Source organism: Vicia villosa, linkage group LG2 (assembly GCF_029867415.1).
Source record: "Vicia villosa cultivar HV-30 ecotype Madison, WI linkage group LG2, Vvil1.0, whole genome shotgun sequence".
In the NCBI taxonomy this organism is placed as follows: Eukaryota; Viridiplantae; Streptophyta; class Magnoliopsida; order Fabales; family Fabaceae; genus Vicia; species Vicia villosa.
The window spans coordinates 43,906,362-43,914,522 of NC_081181.1; positions in this window are offsets into that span (position 1 = coordinate 43,906,362).

Genomic DNA, 8,161 nt, shown 5'->3' on the forward strand with positions numbered 1-8,161 from the left:
ATTTCTATCCTGGTTCGTTGTTAACGAAACTACTCCAGTCCACCCCCTTAGAGTGATTTACCTCAACTGAGGATTTAATCCACTAATCAATTTTGATTACAATGGTTATCCACTTAGAAACACTCTAAGTCTTCTAGAGTATGATCACTCTAGGAAATCAACACTTAGAAACTTCTAAGTCTTCTAGAGTCTACTGATCTCACTGATCACTCTAGGAACCTTTTACAAATAAATGTAAAATAAATGTTTACAAGAGTATGAATTTGCTTCTTAAAAAGCTATAATCATAACTGTGATATTTCTCTTAAGTTCTAAGCTTAACACTCACTAAATATTACAATAGTTTTTGAGGTTGAAGATGAAGTTCGTAAGTATTGATTTCAGCGGCGTTTTGGTATTCTTGCAAGAATTGTATATTGCTTCTGATCAGAACTTCACTATCGTTTGAGAAGATGACCGTTGGAATGCATTTAATGCGTTGCGTGACTGGACAGCTTTGCATTTAATGTTTTCACAGTTTTGTCAACTACCTCGAGCCATGCTTTTCTCTGCTTTTACTGACTTTGTCTTTTGTAGCTTCTAACATTCCTTTTGTCAGTCAGAGATTATACTTCATAGCCTGTCATCTAGTACTAACTTCTGATCTCAGATTTTGTGAATACAACGTTTGAATAATCAGAATCAGAGTTACAGCTTGGTGCAGAGCATCTTCTTGTCTTCTGACTTTGAAGTGCTTTAGCGTGATACCATAAGAGCTTCAGTGCTTCTGCTTCTGATCTCAAGTTCTTCTGATGCTTCATAGACCATGTTCTGATTCTGCTTGACCATCTTCTGATGTCTTGCGAGAGCATGTTCTGATGTTGCAATCCTGAACCTTCTGAGTCAATGCTTCTTAGCGCTGAATTGTGCATACTCCTTATATATTTCCTGAAATAGCGTAGGATTAGAGTACCACATTGTCTTATACAAAATTCATATACATTGTTATCATCAAAACAAGAATATTGATCAGAACAAATCTTATTCTAACACAAAATTCAAGGCCATTGTCGGTTCTCAACCTCTTGACCTTTCTGCCAGTCTGATTTTCAACCAGAGTCTTCCAACTTTTGAAATTCTCAAAAGTTTCATCCTTAGTCTTCTGGATGAATACCCATAATTTTCTGGAATAATCATCTACTATGGATAGAAAATACCTTGCTCCTGAATGTGATGGACACCTTGCAGGCTCCCAAAGATCAGCATGGATGTAATCAAGGGATCCATGTGTTCTTTGTTTGCCTTTGTTGAACTTCACTCTGCAAGATTTTCCAAGTACACAGGGTTCACAAAACTTCAGCTTTTCGACTTTGTCTCCACCAAGCAGATTTTGTTTCCCTAATTCAACCAGACCCCTTTCACTGACATGGCCCAATCTCATGTGCCAGATTTCTGTCTTCGTCAAAGGTTTCGTGGATGCAACATTTGTCGAACCACTTACAACTTCAGCCTCAAGGGTATACAAGCCTTGTTTCTTCACGCCTCTCAAGACTTCCTTCGAACCCTTCATGACTCTTAGGATACTTTTCTTTCCTTGGAAAACATATCCATTCTTGTCGAATTCACCAAGAGAAAGTAGATTTCTCTTCAAATCAGGAACATACCTGACTTCAGTCAACAATCTTATTGACTCATCATGGAGCTTGAACCTCACAGATCCAACACCTGCAATCTTGCAAGCCTTGTTGTTTCCCAGCAATACTGATCCACCATCTTGATCACATAATTCCTCGAACAAGTATTTGTTTGGAGTCATGTGCCAAGTGCAACCTGAATCCATAATCCACTCTCTTCTCGAGTCACTGCTTAAAACCACAAGAACATCAGATGATTCGTAATCATCTTGAACAATGGCTGCATTGCCATTATCCTTACCTCCATGATCTTTCAGGCATTCAGGGCACACCTTTCTTGTGTGACCCTCCTTCTTACAATGATAGCATCGAATGCCAGATGCTTCGCCACTGTAAGACTTCGACTGGCTTTTGCCCTTCTTCTTGTCAAACTTACCATCCTTTCGTAAGAGTTTTCCTTTAACGGCCAAACTTTCGACTGTTGGCGAAGGTTTATGCTCCTTTCGTTCGTTCAGGTCCTTTGAATATAGGGTTGATTGAACTTCTTCAAAGGTCAGAGACTCCCTTCCATACAGGAGAGTTTCTTTGAAGTGAGCATGTGATCGAGGCAAAGCGCACAATAGTAATAGCGCTTGATCTTCATCATCGATCTTTACATCAATATTTTCAAGATCAAGAATCATCTTGTTTAACATATCCAACTGCTCAGCCAACACTTTATCTTCAACCATCTTGAATGAATACAAAGCCTGCTTCAGGTAGAGTCGATTTACCAGCGATTTGGTCATATACAAACTTTCAAGTTTCGCCCATAACCTTGATGTCGTCGTCTCCTTTGATACATGTCTAAGAACCTTATCACCAAGGCTCAACAAATTGCGCTGTGTGCCTTCTCGATCATAGTCGTCTTCTCCGCTGCCGTTAATGCAGCATTCATGGTTGCCTCTCCCTTCAACGCTTCCAAACAACCCTGCTGAACCAGTAGGGCTTTCACCTTCAAGCGCCACAGACCAAAATCATTCACTCCGGTGAACTTTTTCAATCTCATACTTTATTCACAGCATCTTCTCCACGCTCACCGCACCAATTTGTTGTGAAAAACGATGTCAAGAACAAAATATAATAGGGAATTAGGGAAGATAAGAAGAACACAAGAATTGGTTATAACTGCTATTCTTTTACTTTCTCTTAAAACAAGATTACAAGTTTACAAGAATAACAAATAACCTCTCTCACCCTAAATTAGGATTTGCAGCTTAGCAATGATGAGAGACTAGTATGCTATTTATAATAAAACCTAACATACTAACCAATGGGCTTTTTCCACAAGGCCCATTACACAAGCTAACTTAACAAATTAGGGTTTAAATACTAAAACCTAATTTAACATGCTAACGACCCTAGCATCTTCGACACAAGCATGTGAACAACCTTCGACTTCATGCTTAATCCTGTCGAACCAATAAACTACCCTTCGACCATACTAGAGTTCGATCCAATATCTCACACACTTTTTTTTATTTTTACTGTTTTTTAATCTGTGTGAAATGAAAAAAAAAATCATATTTATTGTAGTATTGTACTTTTTCTTTTTAAAACATCATCTTTTCAATGCTTTCAAATTATAGTCAAACAATATTGAATCAAGTATACATATCCTCCAAGCTTACACATTAATACCACAAGAAAATATAATATTTAATTGAAAGCACAACTTGCTTAGTTACATTCACAACACCTTTGGTAGGTTTGAGTAATGTCTACATTGATTCTCTTAACATATCAAGTTGCAAATTTAGATTTACTAGCTAGCTTTGCTTGTTCCTGTCTAGCTATGCCCTTTCACATGTGACATCACACGTGGTGCACCCAGACAAAAGGAATGTGCAAACTGCTTCTATACGACTATATATATTCAATTTGATTTGTTAAACTTAATTAATACTAGTATTGTACTATATTTGTTACTTTATATTGAAATGAAAACGTGGATGTGTTCTATTATTTGATCACAATTTTTATTACTACTTCGTGTCAAAATCTTTGCTTCGTCATAAAGATCAAATATAAAAAAGATATAACTTGGTTTGGGTTTTGGTTTAGTCTTTAGAAGCATGCTTTAAATTTTGAAGTACACGTCTTTAAGGCAAACCAAATCTAATACAATATGTAATCTTTTTCTAACAATAAGTACGTGCAACTTGATACTTGACTCTTGGCTATCTTTGGAAGTTAACTAGGAAAGGAATATGATAAATAAACCGAAATTAAAAATAAAAGAAAAGAAAACATTATATATATATATATATATATATATATATATATATATATATATATATATATATATATATATATATATATATATATATATATATATATATATATATATATAGGGCATATCATATGAGAATGAATCCGAACCATTGGATTTTAAAATAAATGGTGGAGATTATGAGTGAATATTTTTTTTCTCTCTCCAGTATCTTGAAATAAATGAAGTAGGAGAGAGAAAAAAAAGATTCACTCATAATCTCCACCATTTATTTTAAAATCCAATGGTTCAGATTCATTCTCACATTCTCATATAAATATGTCATTCTCATATGATATGCCCTATATATATATATATATATGAGGAGGGTTATATTTACTCCAGGAGTAAGTTATTATAACTTATTCCAAATCTAGACCATTGATTCTTCCCAATCTAATGGTTAAAAATAAGAAAATTTCTTCACCCACCTCCCAACCTTCTTGCCCACCTCTGGTGAATTTACCACACTACCCCTTGTTTCGGAAGTTCATTTCCGAAAAGGTACTTTTTTTGTAAAAAAAGGTGTTTTCGGAAATGCATCTCCGAAAACGTGTTTTTTTTAATATAAAATATTGATTTCGGAGATGCATCTCCGAAATAAAGTTACTTTTTCAGAAAATGTGGTGTTTCGGAAGTTCATCTCCGAACGCACCCCCCTTGGGGAAATTCGGAAATGAACTTTCGAAAATATGTCTGGACAGAAGAAAATGAAAAACAACAACAATTCGCTTTATTTAATCGGGTGAAGATTACAACGATAATATTACATATAATTAAAGTTAAATATTGTTGATCACAGGTAGGTGGGGATGAGTCAACATTTTGATAACATCGTCCGCCGATCTTTGAAGTTTCGCGTCCAACTCGATCGGGCCTTTCGAAGAAAATCGGTCGAACGTTGTCCACATAACCGCCAAATCTTCGTCGTTCTTGATCTCAAAAGGTGTGAACTTAATGCCTCCCTCGTCGTTAAGCGATGGCGAGCGGTACTCGAGCTTGACAACCTTTCGATTCTCGGGATAGTGCAAAAGCGTGTTGAGCGACGGTATCAACTCCGCAAACGGCGTGTCGCGCGAGAAGCGAAATTGGAACGGCATCGGGTAGCCGGTTTCAAAGTAGACGAATGCTAGGTGGGGGTAGGTTTGTGTCATTTGTGTTTTGTGGTGTGGAGAGGATGAAGAAGAGTGTGTATTTATAGACTTATTGGAGCATTGATGGCCTAACAAACCTTATCCTGCCTCAGGGGACATTTCGGAAATGAACTTCCGAAAATAGGAGGCAGACTAGCATATTTCGGAAGTTCATTTCCGAATTATGCAGAAACAGACATAAATTTTGCATTTTGTTGATTGCTTAGTGTGTTGTCTAAATTGAACATATGGAATTGACATTAACCATAAATTAGACAAGCAAGTCATAAAACATAATTATATTATACATGTATTGAATCGGTCCGATTTTACATGATAAACAACAATACATACAAAAAACGATCCGGAACAAACTAAAATTCACCGAACCAATCGGTGGATCCTAAGTCCAAAATAGGCTCATTCTTCGACCGCTCTCTATTTTGCTCGCGCTCTTGGCTCATCATTTCTTCAAACTCCGCCATTCTTGAAACAAAAGGATCCGGCCAAGTCTCCGCCTTATTTGAACGATATGCGGTCCATTGACAACAAGTAGCCGGTATAGGACACCCCGGTTTCAAAAACACTTGGACGAAGTGCCGCGATCGTAGATACCCGATGCATATGATTCGGCCCGACGAGTCCAATGGCGGTCGACTATGAAGTGGAAAGAAAGTCTCACTTAGTCCAAACCTCGTCAAATCGACGCATACAATATCATATGCACTTGCTATGAGATGACCCATATCGGGGAATGACATCCACTTCGAGACCGGAGCGATACCGGTAAGTGGTGGAACAAGTGAATCATGAATTTTTGCAAACTTTTCTTGATTTTCATATAGTCGGCCGTAGATGTCCCGATACGAAGTCAACTCCGCAAGAAGTTCCCGTCGGACTAAAGTGTGATTATTTTCCCCTTTACCGAGCAAACCCGCAACGGCCCGATATCCACAATTGCCGTCTCCTCCAACATCAACGATGTTATCGATATATTTGTGCATAAAAAGTGGCATCTCATCAATGTAGACAATGGGTGATTTTTTTATCGGCGGTGTGCGAGGTGGCTTCGAAATACGGGCACCTTTGTTACCACTACTCTTGGACTTAGGTGTCTCATGAATTTCCGGTAACGATGCATCAACATGTTCAAAGTAGGAAGGAGATCGTTTTGTTGATGTGTCATCTTGTGTAATTTTGGACTTTTTCGGTGCACCTTTAGTCTTAACCGGTTGAGATGGCGGTTTCAAATCGGTGGTCTCCGGAAATGCGATCTTTCGCAATTGTTCTTTTATGTGCATTTTTGTTGTGTCGTCCGCTTTAGCAAACTTCTCCATTATCACTTCCAACTCGTCGGAGATGGTGATTTTGGAGTCATTTTCTTTCGGCGGGTCAAAATCATCAAAACGAAGTTTCTTCTAATGGTCGGCTACCTCGTCCATGCGTATGGGTGAATTCAAATTCTTTTTTTTTGCAAGTATACAAGCACATGGTAGGCCGTATGTCTTTCTAATCGTGCACCCACATAATGAACTATCCGGCCCCGTCGTCTCCGACCGCTTAGCTTCATGAAACAAAAAATTCAAACCCGTTCGAGATATGTTGTAAATCAATTGGGAGAATAGAATTTGCCCTTTAAACCGGTGTTCCATAACCGTCTTGCTCCGACCGAATGATGTTTGAATTTCATTGTGTTGATTTTCAAGCATTTGGTTCACGGTGTCTCATCCCCGACACAAATCTCCCTTGCTATCACCCAACCACCTCTTGAAGACCGCATGTGCGGATTCAACTCGGTTAGTCGTGGTGCAACCAAGATGTCTAACTCGATTTGTCCAAGCGCACACGACTTTTTCTCTAACTTTGTCAAGAATGGTGGATTCGACATAATGACAAAAAGTCTTAAGGGAACCACACAATGACCTAAAGTGTACCAATTTCTAGGTATACACATCTTCGGAGTAGGCATCCAAAATTTCCCTCCATGCCGCCATTATCCTATCAACCACAACATCGGCTTTAACAACTTTACCGTTTTCATCCGGCCTATCTTTTGTCCCAACCGCGGGTTTCAACTTGCTTCTCACGTTGCAAGTTATGTGATACCGGCAAAGTAAAGCAGTAGATGTCGGGAAGACGGTATCGACCGCATTCATCAAAGCATTGTCCCGGTCGGTGACAATGACGTTTGGCATAACCGCTTGATCAACTAACAAAGACTTGCAAATTCCCAAGGCCCACGTAAAGTTGTCTTCTTTTTCACACTCCAAAAAAGAAAACCCCACCGAATAAGTCTTGTCCGTCGAGGTAACACCGACTATCTCTAGAAGCGGAAGCCTATACTTGTTGGTCTTGTACGTCGAATCCATCACAAGAACGGTTGTGAAATTCTGGTAAGACAGACCCCAGATGTCATATACGATGTTGTGACATCTGGTCTGTCATCAGCTTGGCTGAGGCAGTACATACAGATCCCTCAATTATTTATTACATCTAACATCCAGAAGTCTGGAAGTGTTGGGATCCCATATCAGTTCAGTTAACATTAACAAATCTGCTTAGCAGAGATTCTGTGTTAGCACAGTCATTAAATCACACACTGATGTCGTGCACGATGTTATGACATCCAAACTGAACTTACAAATAAACAATGCAGAAACATAAACAACACAACAGAATTGTTCACCCAGTTCGGTTCAATCAACCTACTCTGGGGGCATACCAAGCCAGGGATGAAGTCCACTATTAGCAGTATCAATTCAGAGCTAAACTCCCAGTTTACAACTCCTCACTTAATCACTACCCAATGACCCTTCTACCTAGGTTCTCCCTAGATATGGAATATCTCCATTCCACTCCCAATCATCGCAACGATGTCTAGCAGTCAACAACTCAGCCACTGCATCGACGGCTTAATCACCAACAACTTAAATATACATAATAGCGTAGTTCCAAGAACACAATTTTCACTCATTGCTTCACAGCTTCTGAGTGAATAAAACAAACCTCTTACCTACAGGCTTCGAGGCACAAATCAGTGACCATCCCACAACCTGGGTGGTTCACTTAAACAACAAACCCTAATGACTACATTATGATCGTTA